Source organism: Lithobates pipiens, unplaced genomic scaffold (genome assembly GCF_037356315.1).
Source record: "Lithobates pipiens isolate NorthernLeopardFrog02 unplaced genomic scaffold, aLitPip1_a1.2 Scaffold_10, whole genome shotgun sequence".
Lineage (NCBI taxonomy): Eukaryota > Metazoa > Chordata > Amphibia > Anura > Ranidae > Lithobates > Lithobates pipiens.
In genome coordinates this window covers 234,194,510-234,217,515 of record NW_027507686.1, presented here as the reverse complement: position 1 = coordinate 234,217,515, position 23,006 = coordinate 234,194,510, and positions in this window count along the sequence as shown.

The following is a 23,006-nucleotide window of genomic DNA, read 5'->3' as shown; positions in this document are numbered from 1 at the left end:
TGAACCTGCCCAAGAACCGCCTTATATGTGACATGCCCACCAGGTGGAACTCAACGTTGGCTATGCTGCAGCGGCTGCACACGCAGCAGAAGGCCATCAATGAGTACCTAGAGGCGATTCAGTTCGCATTGTGCGCTATATAAGTATTTCATTCATTCATTCATTCAGTACCTGTGTGACTACGGCACCAGGACAGGGTCAGGGGAGCTCGGTTATTTCTCACCACGCCAGTGGGGCATGATCAGGGATGCATGCACTGTCCTGTCACCGTTTGAGGAGGCCACAAGGATGGTGAGCAGTGACAGTGCATGCATCAATGACACTGTACCTCTTGTCCACCTCTTGGAGCATACTCTGCGTGGAATAATGGACAGAGCACTTGAGGCAGAACAGAGGCAGGAAGAGGAGGACTTCCTTGCCTCTCAAGGCCCCCTTTATCCAGACAGTGTTTCTGCTGTGCCACCCATCACACAGGAAGAGGATGAGGAGGAGGAAGAGGAAGAGGAGGATGATTGTGTCAGCATGGAGGTGGAGGCTGGCACTCAGCATCAGCAGCAGCAGCAGCAGCAGCAGCAGTCTTGTAGGGATGATTTACAGTCCCAAGAAACACGTGGACTTGTACGTGGCTGGGAGGAGGTAGCTGCGGATCATGTTGTCCTTAGTGACCCAGAGGATTCTGGACCGAATGCCTCAGCTAACCTACGCTGCATGGCCTCCCTGATCCTGCAAAGCCTGCGGAAGGATCCTCGTATTCTTCGGATCAAGGTGAGGGACCATTACTGGCTGGCCACTCTCCTTGATCCACGGTACAAGGGTAAGGTTGCCGACCTTATCTTGCCATCGCAGAGGGAGCAGAGGATGAGACATCTCCAGGAGGCCTTGCAGAAAGGTCTGTGCAAAGCGTTCCCAGAGACTGGGAGGTTACAAACTCCTGGTCCTGGACAACGTGTTGCTGAGGCATCGGTCAGAAGGAGCGGTGGAGAAGGTGGCCATCTGACTGATGCTTTCAGAAATTTTTTTAGTCCGCAGCCCCAAGGTATGATCGGTTCCAGCAACCATCGCCAGCGTCTGATTTACATGGTGCAGGAATACCTAGGGGAAAGGTCAGACTTGGACACCTTTCCCACCGAAAATCCTCTGGCTTACTGGGTCTTGAGGATGGATCACTGGTCAGAGCTTGCACAGTATGCAATTGAGCTACTGGCCTGTCCTGCATCCAGCGTTCTTTCGGAACGCACCTTCAGTGCTACTGGTGGCTTTGTTACCGATCACAGGGTGCGCCTGTCCACCGAATCAGTTGATCGACTGACCTTCATCAAGATGAATCAGTCTTGGATCACCCACAGCTACCAAGCACCTGAAGCTGATGTAACCGAATCATTTTTTTTGAAATATCACATCCCTTCAAGACTGCCTATGCTGATGCTAAGTGACTGTCCTGTTATGTTGAATGTCTATCCTCTTCCTCCTCCGCTGATATGTTGAAAGAACATTTTTGGTTCTGGGTGATGCCATCAGCCCAATTTTTCTGCCCCTGTTTAACAGGGGCGTTTAATTACAATTTTTGATGCAATGCTTTGCAGCAGGGCTAATTCCTGCAATAAAACTAGAGTATATGGGAGAGGTTGCAGTGTGGTGGCACCAGCACCAGTGCCTAAGGCCCAATTTTTCTGCCCCTGTTTAACAGGGACATGTAATTACAATTCTTGATATAATATTTCACAGGAGGGCCCGTTCCTGTGCCCACCCAGAGTAACTGTGAGGACTTTTAGTGTTGTGGCACCAGCACCACAACCACCAAAGGTCAATTTTTCTACCACTGTTCAACAATGGCATGTAATTACAATTCTTGATATAATCGTTCACAGCAGGGCGCTCCAGCGCCCACCAAGAGTCACTTTCAGGGCTTACAATGTTGTGGCAAAACCAACACCTTGTTCCGCCATTTCTGCAGAGCATATAGGGCAGGCCCCTACTTTCAAACATCCAACTTACAAACATCTCCTACTTGCAAACGGAAGGAGAAAACAGCAAGTGAGATGAAAAAATATGGACGACAAAACAAATTATACAGGGGTGATAACCCTTCCCTATGTTTTCCAAAAAGCTTAAAAATCGTTTTTTTGACTGGAGCTACACTTTAAAAATGTACCAGTTGAAAATTACAAACAGAGTCAACTTAACACAACAAACCTACACAGTCCCTGTCTTGTTTGCACCGCCTGTATACTGCTGTTCTGAGTATATAGGGCCTGGGGGCCACACGCATTTCCTTTTTTTAATATGGGTACTGGGTTCCCCTTAGTATGCGTACAAGACCCAAAGGGGCTGGTAATGGGCAGGGAGGGCTACCCATGCCATTTTTCTCAATGATTTTCAACCATATTGCAGGAACCAGATATAACATTAAAACCGCAAGCAGTTTTAAATGATGTTATTTCCGTTTAATGTAATTTTGTGCAGGGACTGTTCTAAACACGAGAAACACGTGGCACTTCACAGGCATACTACAGACACCCCCCAGGCACGATATTTAAAGGAATATTTCACTTTTTTTTTTCACTTTAATCGTCATTAAAATCAGTGCTCCCGCCAAAACGGCCATTTTTAAAAACATTTTAGGCATTGACCCATGTCCCCTAGGGCAGGAGCCAGGTCCCCAAACCTTTTTTAGGACAGTATCTTGCATATTAGCCGTTAAAATTAGCACTTTTAATTTCGAACGTTCGAGTCCCATAGACTTCAATGGGGTTCTAAAGTTCGTACGAATTTGGGGTCCGTTTGAAAGTTCTGGTGCGAACCGAACCGGGGGGTGTTCGGCTCATCCCTAACTGCCATAATGCAGCACATGTGATCAGTTATGACACCAGACATTGGATAGTTTGAAAGTTTGGTTGAGAGCCCAACCAATGTGAAAGTTAGCATTTCCGGCATGCCGGGAATGTAAGTGTTTTTTGAAACTGGGTTTACTCCCCCTTTAACATTACCCCAGCTAAATGAGACCCATGTGCATGAGAGCATACAGTCATGACCAGGGCTGGACTTACCATTGAGCTTGACTGGGCTCAAGCCCATGGACCCTGTCCAGTAGGGGGCCCCCGTGAGCCCTGCTGAGATACATAGCGGAGTGTACTCGGCTCGGCTCCGCTCACAGTCACGCCCACTCCTGCCCTATGATGGACATAACACAGGGACTGGGTGTGACTGTGAGCCGAGCCGAGTACACTCGGCTACTCTTGGCTCCTGCTCGGGACTGCGAGAGGACCCAAGAGCTGCCGAGCGGACCCGAGAGCTGCCGAGAGGACCCGAGAGCCGCCGAGAGGACCCGAGAGCCTCTTGGCGGCGCCATTTTTAAACTACAAGACTGCAATGACAAGGCTGCAAATGACAAGACTGCAAATGACACTGGGGCAAGGCTGCAAATGACAAGGCTACACTGACAAGGCTGCAATGACATTGGACAAGGCTGCAGATGGATGGGCAAGGCTGCAAATGGACACTGATAAGGCTGCATTGATGGGCATTTAAAAGTTTTTTCCTTAAACTTCCCTCCTAAAAGTTTTTTTCCTTAAAATTCCCTCCTAAAGTTGGGGTGCATGTTATACGCCGGCGCGTGTTATACGCCAATAAATACAGTAATGTATAGAAGGTAGGGCCCGCAAGTGACTCAAGCCCAGGGGCCCCCACCACCTTAAGGCCATGACCCTAAACACTGATCAACAGGCTGCATTATGGGCATGCAGAGATCTTGGGGAACACCCATGAGTCTGACACTTCTGAGACGTTCTCTCCTAATGACTACCAGTCACCAACAGAACAGAAAGTGAGGCTGAATCTCTCAAGAGAAAAACAGATGGCAATAAAATAACAATTTACCATCACAACCTTTACAATCACTTTAACGTTCATTGCTAGAGTTTAGTTCCAATTAAAGAATATATATACATTTAGGAATGCCGGTATTATACATATATACAGTCATAGCCAAAAATATTGGCACTGTTGCGCACAGTGGACACAGGAACATTAAGGTCTGCGGAGATAGACTTGTAACCTTGAGATTGTCCATGCTTTTCCAAAATTTTTGTTCTCGAATCCTCAGACAATTCTTTGCTGCTCTTTCTCCTCTCCAGGCTCCGTGTGACACACAGGGACACACAACAGAAAGGTTGAGTCCATTTTTCACCATTTTAACTGGTTGCCGATGCGATTTCTTATTATTAGCATTGGTTAATTGATACAGGTGAGCTTAATTACAAAATACAGGAGCATCACAAACTTGGAATTATTTGCAATTATTTCTTACACTTTTGGGAAGGTGCCAATAATTTAGTCCAGTTTATGTTTGGAGTTTTGTATGGAATGTGTCAGATTTGGCTTTTTGTTTCTCCATTTTTTTTGTGTCATACCAATACAAACAAAAGAAAAACATGAGAATGCCTACATTTGTAATTGCAACAATTTTCTTGGCAAAGTGGTGCATTATCTGACAGAAATATGGGGGTGCCAATATTTTTGGCAATGACGATATATATATATATATATATATATATATATATATATATATATATATATATATTTATATCTAAATATATATATTTATCAGCATATAACAAGCACATTTTCCCCCTTAAAATCAGGGGAAAATCATGGATGCATATTATACGCCAATCCCCCACTGTCTGAGGGGAAGAGGAGACATCCGGCTCTGTCTCTCGGCAGCGCAATTTAAAAAACGATCATGCTGCAATTGGGCATGGCTACAGACGGACACTATTGGGCATGGCTGCAGATAGAGACTATTGGGCATAGCTGCAGATGGAGACTATTGGGCATGGCTGCCGACGAACACTATTGGGCATGGCTGCAGACGGAAACTATTGGGCATGGCTGCCGACGAACACTATTGGGCATGGCTGCAGATGGAGACTATTGGGCATGGCTGCAGATGGAGACTATTGGGCATGACTGCAGATGGACACTATTGGACATGGCTGCAGATGGAGACTGTTGGGCATGGCTGCAGATGCACACTATTGGGCATGGCTGCAGATGGACGCTATTGGGCATGGCTGCAGATGGGGACTATTGGGCATGGCTGCAGATGGACAATATTGGGCATGGCTGCAGATGGGGACTATTGGGCATGGCTGCAGATGGACGCTATTGGGCATGGCTGCAGATGGGGACTATTGGGCATGGCTGCAGATGGACACTATTGGGCATGGCTGCAGATGGACACTGATCATTCTGCAATGATGGGCAAGGCTGCAGATGGACACTGACAAGGCTGCATTGGTGGGCATTTAAATGTATGTTTTTTCCTTAAACTTCCCCTCTAAAAGTTTTTTTCCATAAACTTCCCTCCTTCCCTCCTAAACTTGGGGTGCGTGTTATACGCCGATAAATACGGTGTATATATATATATGTGTGTGTGTGTGTGTGTGTCTATATATATATATATATATATATATATATATATATATATATATATATATATATATATATATATATATATATATATATATATGTATGGCTTTTTTTCAGGGGGAACTTGGTGGAACTCAGTTCCACCACCTCTGGTTCAGACCCTTTGGTGCCTGCTCACCACAATCATTTGTAAACACAGAAGTCTGGTTTCTGTGTTTACAAGTCACAGCTCTGCACTCTGTGTGTAACCCCCATGAACTCTGCACTCTGTATGTAATGGAATCCTGATATTTAAAGCCCCTTTAAGACCCTTCTACTGTTTGTGAAATATGACCACACCCACAATTTGATGGGATTTGGAGGGTGTGTGTGTGGGGGGAGGGGTTTTGGGGGGTCGTGGTTGAGTTACAGCACCTATTGTTTGATAAAAAAAGCCCTGTGTGTGTATATATATATATATATATATATATATATATATATATATATATGAATGAATACATAATTTGTGTCTTTCGTATCTGCCTGGAGTGCAACTTAAAGCATAATTAGTCTAATTGTTTTTTTTTCCCAAGGTTCATGTTTCTTGTAATAGTAGACATGTACTTTCTGTTTAGACAAGGTCATATTCCCTATTTGCTAGAAATCCACTGAGCCAATTTACAGCGGCGTAATTCTTCATCATCTCACGTAAATATAAATACAAGCTCCATTTGGCGGTGCGAATCGCCGCTGACATTCTAAATGTTTACAGCTTCAAGTTATCACCTATAATTATTACAAAATGAGTTATTAAACATCTTAAGGACATCGGCAGTAATGGCCTTTTTTTTACTTTGAAAATAGTGTTTTTATTTATTTTTTTAAATCATCTCGCAAATAAAAAAATGTAATTAATTACATGCAAGGAGCGAGAAGCATCTTTAAAGATACGAGGAGGCAGCTCCTCGCTGGCTTCTATTTAATTTAATAATTTTCTTCCCCTAAGGTTGCCTTCAATTACCATCTCACATTGTCACATTAGAGCCCCGGAATATATTTTGTAGTTTCAACTAATTCATATCAAAGGGAGCATTAAGGCGCAATTTTTCTGCAGCCATCTGTACGGTGTGATAAGTCGGTCGCCACTTTTTTGCAATTGTGTCCCGGCAATCGGTTGCAGGAAAAAAAAAAGAACAGGATTGAGTCCCGTCTCCCCATCCCCCCCCCCCCCCCCCCCGCCCGCCCCGTCACGGATTTGTTCAGTCGAACAAATAGAGCCGCTGGTGGCATGAGGCGAGCGCTGTCAGGCGCACAATAGCGATCGGCTTCGGTGAGCTTGTGGCCCCCCCAGAGGATTAACCCCTTAAGTTGTCACTTGTGTCGCTGTGCAAATTATGACATTCCTGGAGAGTCAGGGATGAATGATTTTATTTTTATTTATTTTCTGGATGAAGTGGAAGTTCTCTATCTACTAGAGTGAGCTGTGCTCAGCTGGGCTTATTTAAAGCTAAACTTTAATCTGCTTATATTTTGCCTCCCCTGGTTCTTCCCCTCATCGACCTTTTGCAGTACTTAAATTTTTAACCACTTGGACCATTTGGCTGCTCAAAGACCAGAGCACTTTTTTTGCGATTCGGCACTGCGTCACATTAACTGACAATTGCGCGGTAGTGCGGCGTGGCTCCTAAACAAAATTGAAGTCCTTTTTTCCCCACAAATAGAGCTTTCTTTTGGTGGTATTTGATCACCTCTGCGGTTTTTATTTTTTAAACAAAAAAAAAAATAGCGACAATTTTGAAAAAAAAAACACATAATTTTTTACTTTTTGCTATAATATCCCCCAAAAATATATATAAAAAAAAGTTTTTTTCCCTCAGTTTAGACCGATATGTATTCTTCTACATATTTTTGGTTAAAAAAAATCGCAATAAGCGTTTATTGATTGGTTTGCACAAAAGTTATAGCGTTTACAAAATAGGGGATAGTTTTATGGCATTTTTATTCATAATTTTTTTTTATTAGTAATGACAGCGATCAGCGATTTTTATCATGAATGCGACATTATGGCGGACAGGTCGGACACTTTTTGGCGTGATTTTGGGACCATTCACATTTATACAGCGATCAGTGCAATTAAAAATGTATTGATTACTAATGAAATGTGATTGGAAGTGAAGGGGTTAATCACTAGGTGGCGTGATAGGGGTTAGGTGTGTCCTAGGGAGTGATTCTAACTGTGGGGGGAGGGGCTGTGTGTGACACGTCACTGATCACCGCTCCCGATTACAGGAAACTGTGATCAGTGACCGTGTCATTAGACAGAAAGGGGAGATGCTTGTTTACATTAGCATCTCCCTGTTCTTCCTCTCCGTGAGACGATCGCGGGTATCTCCACGGGCATCGAGTCTGCAGGACCCGCGATCATGCTCACTAAGCTCTCGGCGGGCGGGCGCTCATGAAGCTCCTCTTAAAGGGCAACGTACAGGTAGGTGATTCTAGTACATCTGTGTGTGGCGGTCGGGGAGCGGTTAAATAAAACATTTATGTTTTCATTGCATATCTTTTTTTCAGAACCAGGGATGTCATCATCACTGGGTGTCAGTGCTTCTCTATGTAATGCAGACAGATTGTGGCTGGTGGGAGGGGCCAGCAGAGTGCTGTGCATAGCCTGCCTTAGTACTCCTCTAAAAGATTTCTCAGCCCCGCTGCAAGCAATGTGCTGGCTCTTAGAAAGACAGACAGTACAGCCAGCCCTTCTGTACCGGGCCCAGGCCCACACAGTTCAAAAGGGGGGCCCAGACACCTCCTAAGCTAGGGTGACCACATTTCCAAACTGCCATTTGGGGACCCCCCTCCCCCAAAAAATGACCCGTGCCGTTTTTGTCCTTTATTTTTTTTGTACCGGCAATTTTATTTATTTATTATTCAGCTGACAGCAAGGAAGCCCGTTGACAGCTGATGACTCATCGGTTGTTAGCCACTTCCCGCCCAGCCTACAGCAGAATGACATCTGGGAAGTGGTTCAGTTATCCTGACTGTGCGTCATATGACGTCCAGTAGGATAAGGTGCGGATCGCATGTCCAGCACGGCTATCAATGGTGTGGTGTGTCAATCTGACACACCGCATCTCTGACGGTGGCTCTTTACTATGTGAGCAAATACTGCAGCTGCTGCTGATTTTTATTAATCGGGCACTTACCTGTCCCAGGGTCCAGAGATGCAGGGGATCGAAACCCTGCTGGTCTCCCCCTCCACTCGGCGGCGCCGGAATTGTAACTGTAGGCCTCTGGCTATGGCTTCACAGCCCGGCACCCACTGCACATGCGCGAGCCACTCCATACGCTGTGATTGGCCGCGCAATCATCTGGGACCTGTCACGTGTCCCAGATGATTGCCTAGAGCAGTGATGGCAAACCTTGGCACCCCAGATGTTTTGGAACTACATTTCCCATGATGCTCATGCACTCTACAGTGTAGGTGAGCATCATGGGAAATGTAGTTTCAAAACATCTGGGGTGCCAAGGTTCGCCATCACTGGCCTAGAGGGAGGCAGAGAAGTGATCTCCCTTCCTGCGCCAAGGGAAGTGACGTCAGGAGCCCAGGCGCCGAAGGAGGCAGATTACGAGGGACCCCCTAGCAACAGGCATTAAAGAGGTGAGTAAAAAAAAAAAAAATCTCCAAATGTCTTTATTTAAAAAAAATTTCATGCACATTAATGAATTTTAATTTTTTTGGGTGGAACTCCACTTTAAGTCATTTCATTCTGAGAGAGGAGACAGTACAACTGTGCAAGACTGAAGGTAGGGCTGGAGTTTAGCTTTAAATACGTACCCAAGTGTTTAGAATCTGTAGGATTCTCTCTCTCTCTCACTCTCAGTGCCACCTAGCAGTGCTGCCTATCAGTGTAACTGGTCAGTGCCCATTATTGCCACCCATCAGTGCCCATCATTGCCCCCTATCGGTGCCGCCTCATCAGTGTACATCCATGAAGGAGAAAAATTACCTGCTTGCAAAAGTTTATAACAAAATATAAAAATAAAAAAAAAGATTTTTTTAAACATTCGGGCATTTAAATTTCTTTTTAACAAAAAATAAAAACCGCGGAGGTGATCAAATACCACCAAAAGAAATCGCTATTTATGGGAAAAAGTTGATAAAAATTTAATTTGGGTACAGTGTAGCATGACTGCGCAATTGTCATTCAAAGTGCATCAGCGCTGAAAGCTGAAAATTGGTCTGGGCAGGAAGGGGGTTTAAGTGTCCAATAAATAAGCGGTTAAAAAGCTAAATGCCTGCATTTTAAACCTAGCAATAATTTTTCTAAAACCTTTATGAATGCAAAAAAGACAAAAAAAAAACAAAAAACAAAACAAAACAAATGTTTTTTCATTTTCACAGCTGCTCTATAAATACACAGGATCAGATTTAAATAACCCGAAATTCTATTGATTGGGAACAAGTGAATCACTACATCTGGCTACGTGGCAACATTAAAAATAGAACTGACTTTGAAATGATTGAATATTTTTATATCTCAAAAAACTGTTCCCTTGCAAAATAAGTGAATCTAGATTTTAAACACTCTTTGCTGGCTTTTGAAGAAGTACAAAAAGAGTCGGTCCGTTCTTCCGTGCCCAAAAGTGCGAGACCCCTGTTGGGTGTTGGAAGAATTCTAAGTTGATTGTCAAAAATAATAACGCGTATGAAAAACCTGAATCCTTTTTTTTTTTTTTTTTTTTTTTCAGTATGTTTGGAGTGATGCCTCGCTGTGTATAGATTTCCTAAAGCTGTAGTTTAACCACTTCAGCCCCGGAAGGTTTTACCCAATTCCTGACCAGGCCATTTTTTTGCGATTCGGCACTGCGTCGCTTTAACTGACAATTGCACGACGTGGCACCCAAACAAAATTGGCGTCCTTTTTTTCCCACAAATAGAGTTTTCTTTTGGTGGTATTTGATCACCTCTGCCATTTTTATTGTTTTGCACTATAAACAAAAAAAGGCCGACAATCGTTGGAAAAAAAAACAATATTTTTGACTTTGTGCTATAATACATATCCAAAATAAAAAAAAATTCTTCATCAATTTAGGCCAATATGTATTCTGCTACATATTTTTGGTTAAAAAAAAAAAATCCCAATAAGCGTATATTGATTGGTTTGCGTAAAAGTTATAGCATCTACTAACAAGATAGATTTAGGGACTCTTTTTATTTTAAATTTTTTGCTGGTAATGGTGGCGATTTTTAGCGGGACTGGGACATTGCGGCGGACAAATCTGACACTAAGTGAAACTTTTTGGGGACCAGTGACACAAATACAGTGATCAATGCTAAAAAAAAAACCACTGATCGCTGTATAAATGACACTGACAGGAAAGGCATTCACAAACCAGGGGGGGAGATCAAGGGGTTAAATGTGTTCCCCCCGGGAGGTGTTTTCGAATTATTGGGGGTGGGGATTCACTGAAGAAAAAGAGAGGTCGTGATTCAGCTTAGCTCTCACTTTTCTCCCCTGACAGAGCAGCAGTGTGCTTTGTTCACATCGGCGCACCGCTGATCCATCTCTCCTGTGAACGATCGGCAGGTCACCGCGGCCATCGTGGCTACCGGAAATCCGCTGATTAGCTCCCGAAGCATCCAATAACAGCAGGAGTGGCACGCTGGCGGCGCACCCGCGCCCCCTTAGCCATGAGCACGAAATCACGCACAGGTTTGTGATTTTGCACACCCGGGCCACCCTGCTACAGTAAATGTACGCGGTCCGGAAGCAGTTAAAGTGACACTAAAGGTTTTTTTTTGTTTTTTTTAAAATAACAAACATATCATACTTACCTCCACTGTGCAGAGTGGCCCCGAACCTGGTCTTCTGGGGTCCCTCTGCGGCTCTCGCGGCTCCTCCCTACATCTGATAACCCCCCCGGGAGAAACACTCCTCCGGGGGGTTACCTTGCAGGCGGCTGCGCAAAATAACATACCCGTACGTTACTTCAAGTTTCCCGCCGTGACCATGCCGTGGGACACGCGGACTCGATGTCCGCCGGGTGCCTGCGATCGCGTCACGGAGCTGAAGAACGGGGAGATGCCGATTTAAACACAGCATCTCCCCATTCTGCCTAGTGACAGGACACCGATCGTCTGCTCCCTGTCATCTGGAGCAGTGATCAGTGTCGTGTCACTGCTAGCCCATCTTCCCCACAGTTAGAATAACTCCCCAGGACACACGTAACCCATCCCCCTAGTGGTTAACCCCTTCACTGCCAGTGACATTTACAGTAATTTTATAGCATTGATCACTGTATTAATGCCAATGGTCCCAAAAATGTGTCAAAAATGTCCGATGTGTCCTCCATAATGTCGCAGTCACAATAAAAATCGCTGATCCTTGCCATTACTAGTAAAAAAAAAAATATTTATAAAAATGCCATAAAACTATCCCCTATTTTGTAGATCCTATAACTTTTGCGCAAACCAATCAATAAACACTTTTTGCGATTTTTTTTTTTTTTTTTTTTTTACCAACAATATGTAGAAGAATACGTATCGGCCTAAACTGAGGGAAAAAAACATTTTTTATATATTTTTTGGGGGATATTTATTATAGCAAAAAGTAAAAAACAATGCTTTTTTTTCAAAATTTTCGCTCTTTTTTTTTTTAACCAATTCGCGCCCACGCTATAACCAAAAGACAGCTGCAGCGCGGACGCTATCTGCCGGGAGGCCGTCCGTGGACGTCCTCCCTTTAACTTCTCCTTTGCGTGCTGCCACGGGCGCACATCGGGGAAGTTCTGTGCTGGCCGTGTCCCCCGGCCGTTTACAGCGTGATTGGCATGCCCAATAAAAGATGATCTCATTTGTAAACATATGAGATCATCTCTCATCGCCGGCTTTCCCTCCTCACACAGACAGCGTGTGAGGAGGGAGAGATGAACCGCTGCAGAGATGCAGCGGTTAGTGTAAAAAAATAAAATAAAAATGAAAATAAAGTGGCCATCTGCCCCCACTGCTACCTGTCAGTGCCATCTGCCCCCACTGCCACCTGTCATCAGTGCCATATGTCCACAGTGCCATCTGTCCCCAGTGTCATCTGTCATCAGTGCCACCTGTCCCCAGTGCCACGTATAAGTGCCATCTGTCATCAATGCCACCTGTCATCAGTGCCATATCAGTGCCACATAGTGCCATCTGTCATCAGTGCCACATCAATGTCACGTGTCATCAGTGCCACATAGTGCCATCTGTCATCAGTGCCATATCAGTGTCACGTGTCCTTAGTGCCACATATTAGTGCCATCTGTCATCAGTGCCACGTATCAGTACCATCTGTCATCAGTGCCACCTGTCAGTGTCACGTGCCATCTGTTATCAGTGTCATCAGTGCCATGTATTAGTGCCATGCGTCATCAGTGCCATGTGTCATCAGTGCCACGTATAAGTTCCATCTGTCATCAGTGCCACATATTAGTGCCATCTGTCAGTGTCACGCGTCATCAGTGACACGTATTAGTGGCATCTGTCATCAGTGCCACGTATCAGTGCCACGTATCAGTGCCATCTGTCATCAGTGCCACGTCGGTGTCATGTGTCATTGTCCTGGTGCTCCAGGGCCTTCAAAAGTGTAATAGGTAGTCAACAAGTTAGATGTGTAATTTATGCTCCTAGAACACGTGACGGCGCTCCCTGCACGTTGGGCCTCTCTATGTGACCAGGCTGTGAAAAAGTCCCACACATGTGGTATCGTAACACTCAGGGAAGAGTAGCAGAATTTATTTTGGGGCATTATTTGTGGTATACACATGCCACGTGAGAGAAATAACCTATTACAATGACAATTTTGTGGAAAAAATTAAGATAAAATAAAATATCTTAATTTTTCAAAGAATTGTGGGAAAAAATGACAACATCAAAAAGCTCACCATTCCTCTTACTAAATACCTTGGAATGTCTACTTTCAAAAAAGGGGTCATTTGGGGGGTATTTGTACTTTCCTGGCTTGTTCGGGTCGCAAGAAATGAGATCGGCCACCAGTACATCAGATGTGATCAATTTTTTATGATTCGCACCACAGCTTGTAGACTCTCTAACTTTCACAAAGACCAAATAATATCCACTAATTTGGGTTATTTTTACCAAAGATATGTAGCAGTATAAATTGTGGCCAAAATGTATGAAGAAAAATTTATAATTTGCATAATTTTATCAAAGAAACAAAGAAAAATTTGTTTTTTTTTTCAAAAATTTCGTTATTTTTTCATTTATAGTGCAAAAAATAAAAAACCCCAGAGGTGATCAAATACCACCAAAAGAAAGCTCTATTTGTGGGGGAAAAAAGGACGCCAATTTTGTTTGGGAGCAACGTGGCACGACCGCGCAATTGTCAGTTAAATGGACGCAGTGCCGAATCGCAGTAAGTGCTCTGGTCTTTGGCCAGCAAAATGGTTGGGGGCTTAAGTGGTTAAAGAAGAAATCTAATTTCCTTTGTTATTAATGTGTTCTGTTTTCCAGGGGGCAAAGTTCACGTAGGACTTTGTCCCATCTACCTAGATGCCATCACTGATGTTGGACAAGGCAACCCTTCTAATTCAATGATTGTCTGAGAACGTGGCTAGCAAGGAGATAATGGCTGCTTTGATAAACGCCACTTTGTCCAAGCACTTTACTGCTTGCCTGGAACATTTTAGCTGATAAGTCCCCCCCCCCCCCCCTTCAAATTTGTGGTGAGACACTTGTCTCGGGTAAGTGCTTGAAGATGAATTAAAGTGCAATCTGTCAAAGCAGCCACCTCCTTGCTAGCTGCGTTGTCAGCTGACCATGGAGCAAGGAGGGTTACCCTGTCCAATCTCATAGCTAACCTTGGTACTAGACATGTGCACTGCCAAAAAAATTTGTTTGTTTTCATTTCATTTGTTTGTTTGTTTTTTGGGTCATTTGTTATGATCGCAATTTGTAGATTCGAAAAAAATTGTAAATTTGAAAAAAAATGGTAAATTCCAAAAATTGGTAAAATTAGAAGTTCAGAAATCTGAAAACCCCAAAATTTGAAAATCTGAAATAATAACTAACTAATAAAAACTTAACTATCACTATGTAATTTCCTTTCAAATCTGGCTGTTAGTGAATTAAACGAATACAAATTTTTTCAAAGTTACAAATTATCTGAAATAACGAATGCCGCATCGAAATAAATGGAACAAATTAATAATATTAATAAATAACAATAATAATAATAATAATAATAATAAAAAAGCTTTTTATTATTATTATTGTTATTTATTATTTATTTTTTCTGTTCCATTTGTTTAGATGCGGCTTTCGTTATTTCAGATAAGTTGTAACTTTGAATTTTTTTTTAAGTTATAAATTATCTGAAATAACGAATGCCGCATCTAAGTAAATGGAACGGATCAAATTAATAATAATAAATAACAATAATAATAATAAAAATCTTTTTATTATTATTATTATTATTATTATTATTATTATTATTATTTATTATTATTAATAACTTTGAAAAAAATTGTATTCGTTTCATTCACTAGCAGTCAAATTTGAAAGGAAATTACTAATAGTTAGTAATAGTTACGTTTTTGTTGGCATTCGTTATTTCGAATAATTTGTGATTTTGGATAAATTCGTATTCGTTACATTCACTAACAGCCCAATTTGGAAGGATATTCCAATACCTATAATTTAATAAGTAATAATAGTTATTATTAGTTAGTTATTTCAGCTTTTCGAATTTTGAATTGACTTTTTTTTCAAATTTACAATTTTTTTTTCAAATTTTACGAATTCACACTTTTTTTAAATTTACCAATTTTTGAATATTAGAATTTACGAATATTCAGAATTAACCAATTTGTCGAAACTTGTTAAAAAACTAATTCAGAACTAAACTTATTGCAATGTTTACTTATTACAGTAGTTAGGAAGATGAGATAAAGCACTATAAGGATGTGAGGCTTTGGGGTTGATTTATTAAAGCTGGATTGTGCAAAATCTGACCAATCAGCTTGCAGTTTTTTTTTTTTTTTTTCAAAACTTAATTGAACAAGCTGATGTTAGAAGCTGATTGGCTACCATGCAGAGCTGCACCAGATTTTGAGCTTTCCAGTTTTGGTAAATCAACCCCAAAGGGGGTCTTTAATTCAATGTAATTTTGACATCCCTGGTCCCTCTTTTCCCTCTTCAGCAACAGGCTAAGGAAATGTTTAAATAATATATTTCTTGTTTCTTTTTCTTTAAAACCAAGCGACATCGGCTCTGGGTTTCTGTGCTTCTCTATGTAATGCTCAAGGCTGGAGGTAAGGTTCTGTATAGAGATGAGCACGACGGAAACATTTGTTTTATTTCGGATTTGTTTGCTAAGTTAATAATTGTCTTAATAATAATAATAATTATTAATAATAATAATAATAATTAGAAAAGTCTACAATTTCTGGGGAAATTGTGTGAAGTGTTCTTGCCTCCACCTACTGGAGTGGGCGGAGTAACTGGGTGGAGTGGCTTGAGTAACTGTTGTGTGGTTGGAGTGGCTGGAGTAACTGTGAAAAGTGTTAAAAAGCTTAATATTTTAAAAAGTATAAATAGTAGTAAAAAAGTTGAAGAAGTCCCATCATTAGCTGAAGGAGCTGAACATTTTTTTCAAAAAAAATTTTTTTCTTCAAAAATGATTTTTGTTTTTTAAAATTATTTTTTTGTTTTCAAAAATGATTTTTATTTTTTTTCCAATATTATTTTTTTTCACAAATGTTTTTTTTTCGAAATTATTTTTTTAAATGTTTTTATTTTTTCAAAAATGTTTTTATTTTTTCAAAAATGTTTTTATTTTTTCAAAAATGTTTTTATTTTATTTTTCAATAAAAAATTTCTTTTTTTTCAAAAACGTTTTTTTTTTATTTTTTTCAAAAATGATTTTTTTTCCCAAAAGTTTTTTTTTTAATTATTTTATTTTTCATGGGGTGGTCATAATATTTTGGCTGATCATGGGTGGTCATAATGTTTTGGCTTATCATGGGGGGGGGTCATAATATTTTGGCTGATCATGGGTGGTCATAATATTTTGGCTGATCATGGGTGGTCATAATGTTTTGGCTGATCATGGGTTGGTCATAATGTTTTGGCTGATCGTGGAGTGGTCATGTTTTGGCTTATCATGGGGGGGTCATAATATTTTGGCTGATCATGGGTGGTCATAATATTTTGGCTGATCATGGGTGGTCATAATATTTTGGCTGATCATGGGTGGTCATAATGTTTTGGCTGATCATGGGTTGGTCATAATGTTTTGGCTGATCGTGGAGTGGTCATGTTTTGGCTTATCATGGGGGGGGGTCATAATGTTTTGGCTGATCATGGGAGGTCATGATATTTTGGCTGATCATAATGTTTTGGCTGATCATGGGGTGGACATACTGTTTCGGCTGAACATGGGGTGGTCATGATGTTTTGGCTGATCATGGGGTTGTCAGCTTTTGTCACCTCCCACTCTCTATTCTATTCTGTTTTATTTTATTCTTTTCTTCTATTCTGTTTGTGTTCTATTTTATTATTTTCTATTCTGTACCTTTATTCCCTATTATGTTTTATTCTATTCTATTATTTTATTTTCTATTCTATTCTACTCTATTTTTTTATCTTCTATTTGATGCTATTCCTATTTTCTATTCTATTATGTTTTATTCTATTCTATTCTTTTATGTTCTGTTATATTATTTTCTATTCTATTCAGTTCTTTTCTGTTTTATTCTATGCTATCCTTTTTTATTATATTCTATTAAGCAACCTAAGTATGAGCCCTCATCTTATTTCACTTTTATACCTTACTGTAATTATTGCAATATGCTTCCATTTGAAATTATTTTGAATCATATTTGAATAAATTTTCTAATTCAAATTCAAATAATTTGTTACTATTATTATTTACTATTACTATTTCTTTTCTTGAAATTTGTTACTATTGTGATACGGAAATTCAGATACATCCGAGTCTCTAAATAATAAAGAATACATGAAAAAACGGCCAACTTGTACAGACACTACATGTTTCGCTTCGAGTGAGCTTCTTCAGGAGATTCTAGAGTGCTGTTTGAAATGATTGCTAAAAAGGCAGCAACAAAATTGGACTTAATTACTAAAAAATTCAGAATTCAGAATTTAATCAATAGAAGTGCATAAAACTACACACTTAAAATTATAATTAAATGTTTCAAAAGGGTTTTTTTTTTTTTTTTTTTTTACAATCAATCGTTATTTATTGAAGCATTAAAGGACCTACCAAGTATGCAAACTTTACACAATGTGACGCCTAGGCATTTTGATTATTGGATAATTCCAGCAGATGACTTCATGTCATAAGCATGATAACCACAGGGGGGCAATGTGCAGATAATTACTGAATCCTAAAAAGGGAAGGAAATGTGTATCTCTAAAAAAAAAATGTGTATGGTATATAGCAAATAATATGGGGACTCAGGCCCTTTTATTACCATATAAATATGCCATCTTTGAACTTTGTGCTGGGTCCAATTGGGCCCAACAAAAAGAAAAAATATATTATTATTAGGGATAGTAAATGGGAAATACCTGAATAAAATAATGATTTTTTTTTTTCTGAATTTTGATTTGTAATGAAACAAATCGCACATGTCCAGTTCTGTACTTTTCTTCCTGAAAGCACCTCAGCACCCTACCTTAGTATTCTTTTCAAGAGTCCCTAGCCTTGATGTAAGCAAGGGACTGGCTTTTGCGGATGGTTATGAAAATATGAAAATGCTATGTACAGCCGTATCTCTTGTGCTAATAAATAGACATGTGCAGACTGAAATATTTCGTTTCAGTTTAAATATATTAGTCCGAAAATGCAAATGAATTACGGTCGAATCTGTCATTGAAGGCTTATGGCGTCTGTTGGAATGTTTAAAGAAGATTTGACGGAGCAGCGAAACTCACTTATGATGTTGCAATCATACATTCCCGGTCGAATATTTCGACTACAAGCTATAGTAGGATTCTAATGTTGTACGTCTTCTATGGGTTTTTTTAAGGCTATTTGCATTGCCCACAGGTCATGTTAGGGTCTGGTATGGATATTAAGGGGAAGCCTGTGCCAAAAAAAATAAAAAAAGGGGTGGGGGTCCCCCTCAAAATCCATACCAGACCCTTATCCGAGCACGCAACCTGGCAGGCCACAGGAAAAGAGAGCGCCCCCCCCCTCCTGAACCATACCAGGCCACATGCTCTCAACATTGGGAGGGTGCTTTGAGGTAGCCCCTCAAAGCACCTTGTCCCCATGTTGATGAGGACAAGGGCCTCATCCTCACAACCCTGGCCGGTGGTGGTGGGGGTCTGCAGGCGGAGGGCTTATTGGAATCTGGAAGCCCCCTTTAGCAAGGGGACCCCCGGATCCTGGCCTCCCCCTGTGTGAAATGGTAAGGAGGTACAAAAGTTCCCCTACCATTTCACCAAAAAAGTGACAAAAAAGTGTTAAAAATGACAGGAGACGGTCTTTGACAATTCCTTTATTAAAGTCTTCTTTCAACTTCTTTCTTCTGGTCTTCTTCCTTCTTCTTTTCTTCATCCTTTGGTTTCTTCCTCCATCTTCTTCTTCCTCCGATCCTCTTCTTCCTCCGATCCGCTTCTTCTTGGTCCGGTGCTCTCGTCCGGCATCTTCCTCCACGGCATCTTTTCTTGGTTCTGGGGCCGCTCCTTGCAATGGGAGGCTCCCGCTGTGTGACGCTTCTCTTCTTCTGACAGTTCTTTTATAACGGAGGGTGGGGCCACCGGTGAATCCACCCCCTCTTACGCACAGTTCCATGCGTCAGAGGGGAGCGGAGTCACCCCCATGCCATTTTTTTTTTTTGCCGTGGGGTTCCCCTTAAAATCCATGCCAGACCTGAGGGGCCTGGTATGGATTTTGAGGGGGGGCCCCGCGCCATTTTTTTTTTGCCGTGGGGTTCCCCTTAATATACATAACAGACCCGAAGGGCCTGGTATGCTGTTGAAGGGGAACCCATGTCGTTTTTCTTTTACATTAAAGTCGTGTTGTAAGTCGCACTGTGATTCACACTCAAGTCGTGTCCAAGTTGCCTCCCAAAGTAGTGTTGGAAGTCGTGTTGCTGCTGTGTGAATGAATGAACTGTTATGATACAAGTTCAATAAACACATATTGTTATTGTTAGAGTCATGTTGAATCTCCTATCTGTATTGAACTGTGTCAAAATGAAAACGATCTTTCGTTTTTCGGACGAAAATGCATTCGGACGAAAACGAATGCACATTTCTACTAAGCACCCATTTCTGTCTTAATGATATAATGTACCTTACCTATCATTCCATGTCTCCCCTCTGGTTCCCCATTTCCCAATAAACAGACATTACCACATTCTTACGTCCTCATCTCAGCATGGCTGCCTTTGAGCAGTTCCCTTGTTCTTTTATTCACAGACAACAAAAGAAATTACAAAGGGGAGGGATTGGCTCCAACAGCCAATAGCCTCCTACACAGATTGTGACCTCACAGGAAATGAACAACGCAGGATGTGAATGACCATATAAGGATTTGACAACACAGAAACCCTTCCAACAGGGTTAGTTAAACACAGCTAAAGAATTCAATACAATACAATACAATACTATATAAAAGAAGATGGTGTCTTCAAAGACAGCCAATCAGACATTTATATTCTTTCAAAAGAACCAATCACTGACATGTATACATTCAAATAGACTAGCAGTGACTTGTGCAAACCGACTAAATGCATTCAATGAAGTGAACCATACAAAACCGATGAACGATGACTACAATTCCGCTGATAGAAATCCTCATTATGCATTGTTATACAGAGAACAATGCATACCTGGATTATGCACCCCTTCCTTGTAAATGGAATGCTATCCACAGGTGCATGTCATGGCACCCCAAATATGTTGATCAGGCATACAGGGGTGACAAGAGCGCACATCCACTAAAACGGATAATGTGTTTGCAGGGCGAACAAATCCCCCCCCCCAGACGATCATTCTGTGCATTGCACAGGGGCCCTTTGCTGGCCGACATGTCCTCACTCCGCAAACACCTCTCTCCAAACAACAGGAAGTTTTCCACTACCTAATGGCTCTCATCCAGCGTCAGTCTGCCCCAGGCCACTCTTTAGAGCGCCCTGCGGGAGTGCTAACACTGGGAGACTCTTATGACAATACATTAAAATAACGTATGAAATTTCCGCAACAACTTCATGCTAATTATAACTGATGTTGTATTTGCGGTTAAACAAGGACCTCTCTGGGGTCACTTCATGTATATATCTTTTGTATGTGATTTATTGCTCTGTGTATGCTGGATAGTTTAACCACTTCAGCCCCGGACCATTTTGCTGGCTTAAGACCAGACTACTTTTTGCGATTCGGCACTGTGTCGTTTTAACTGACAATTGCGCGGTCATGCAACGTGGCTCCAAAACAAAATTGACGTCCTTTTTTTCCCCACAAATAGAGCTTTCTTTTAGTGGTATTTGATCACCCCTGCGTTTTTTATCTTTTGTGCTATAAACAAAAATAGAGCGTCAATTTTATTAAAAAACGCATTATTTTTAACTTTTTGTTATAATAAATATCCCCCAAAAACATATATAATTTTTTTTTTCCCTCAGTTTAGGCCGATACGTATTCTTCTACATATTTTTGGTAAAAAAAATCGCAATAAGCGATTATTGATTGGTTTGCGCAAAAGTTATAGCGTTTACAAAATAGGGGATAGTTTTATGGCATTTTTATTAATAATTTTTTTTTCACTAGTAATGGCGGCGATCAGCGATTTTTATTGTGACATTATGGCGGACACATCGGACATTTTTGACACATTTTTTGGGACCATTGTCATTTATACAGCAATCACTGCTATACAAATGCAGTGATTCCTGTGTAAATGACACTGGCAGTGAAGGGGTTAACCAGTGGGTGGCAGTGTAGGGGTTAAGTGTTCCTAGGGGGCGTGTTACTAACTGTTGGGGGCTGGGCTTTCTTTTAGTGGACACTGATCTCTGCTCCAATCACATGGAGCAGAGATCAGTGTCACCTGTTGCTAGGCAGAACTGGGAGATGCTGTTTACAACGGCATCTCCTAGTTCAGCCGCCCCCGTGAGACGATCGCGGGTATGCCCGCGGCGATCGAGTCCGCGGGACCCGCGGCCGGACTCACGGGGGCGCGCTCGCAATGGCAGGGCGGCAAATTTAAGGGGACGTACGGGTACGCTCATTTGCCTGCCCGTGCCATTCTGCCGTCGTACATTGGCATGCGCTGGTTTGGGAAGTGGTTAAATAAATAATAATAAAAAATAAATAAAAATCATTGTCTGATCATTGGAGGGAACAGGACAGCTAGAGAACTGACCACGATGTGCTCTCATGCCTAGTGTGGTCAGCTTTTAAAAAGGAAAGCAGAGGAGCTGGCAGGACCAACAGGGATTTCACACAAAGGAAGCAATACAAAGAGATACAAGTACATGATACAGCAGGCACACATCAGGAATATGAACTGTTGGGGTAACATATTCTTTAACCACTTGAGATCCGCGCTATTGCCAAATGACGGCATTAGCGCGGACCTACATTTCCGGGACTACGTCTATTGACGTCGTCCCGGTTACGAGCGGCCTGCGCGCCCCCTGAGGGGCGCGCGCGGCGCGCTCTGTGATCGGCGAGTCCATGAGACTCGCCTGATCACCGATCCGTGTAAGGGGTCGATCCCGACCCCTTATCACGTGATCAGCTGTCAGCCAATGACAGCTGATCATGTGACAGAACGGAGCCAGTAATCGGCTATTATTCCTCCTCACGCTGACAGCGCGAGGAGAGAAAAAAAAAGCCGATCACCGGCGGACGTGATCGGGACATCAGTCCCGATCACGGCCAGCAATACAGCTGACCACCTGCCCCCTGCCAGTGCCCACCTGCCCACCGCAGTGCCATCCTGAATGAAAGTAAGTGCCCCCCATCAGTGCCACCCAGCAGTGCCCATAGTGCCCACAGCGCCACCCACAGTGCCACCCACAGTGCCACCCACAATGCCACCCACAGTGCCATCCAGCAGTGCCACCAACAGTGCCACCCACAGTGCCCACAATCTGCCGCAAAGGTGCTGCACCCCAGTGCCGCCCATCAGTGCCCAGCAGTGCCGCCCATCAGTGCCCAGCAGTGCCGCCCATCAGTGCCCAGCAGTGCCACCTATCAGAGCCACCTATCAGTGCCACCTATCAGTTCCCATCAGTCCCATCTATCAGTGGTACCTATCAGTGCCCATCCACGCCACCCATCCGTGCCACTTATCCGTGCCACCCATCCATGCCATCTTATCTGTGCCCATCTTTGCCCATCAGTGCCGCCTTATCTGTGCCGATCGGTGCCGCCTTATATGTGCCTATTAGTGCCGCCTTAACTATGCCTATCAGTGCCCACCAGTGCAGCCTATCAGTGCCCACCAATGCAGCCTATCAGTGCCCACCAATGCAGCCCATCAGTGCCCACCAATGCAGCCATCAGTTCCGCCTAATCAGCGCACTTCAATGAAGGAGAAAAATGACCCGTTTGCAAAATTGTATAA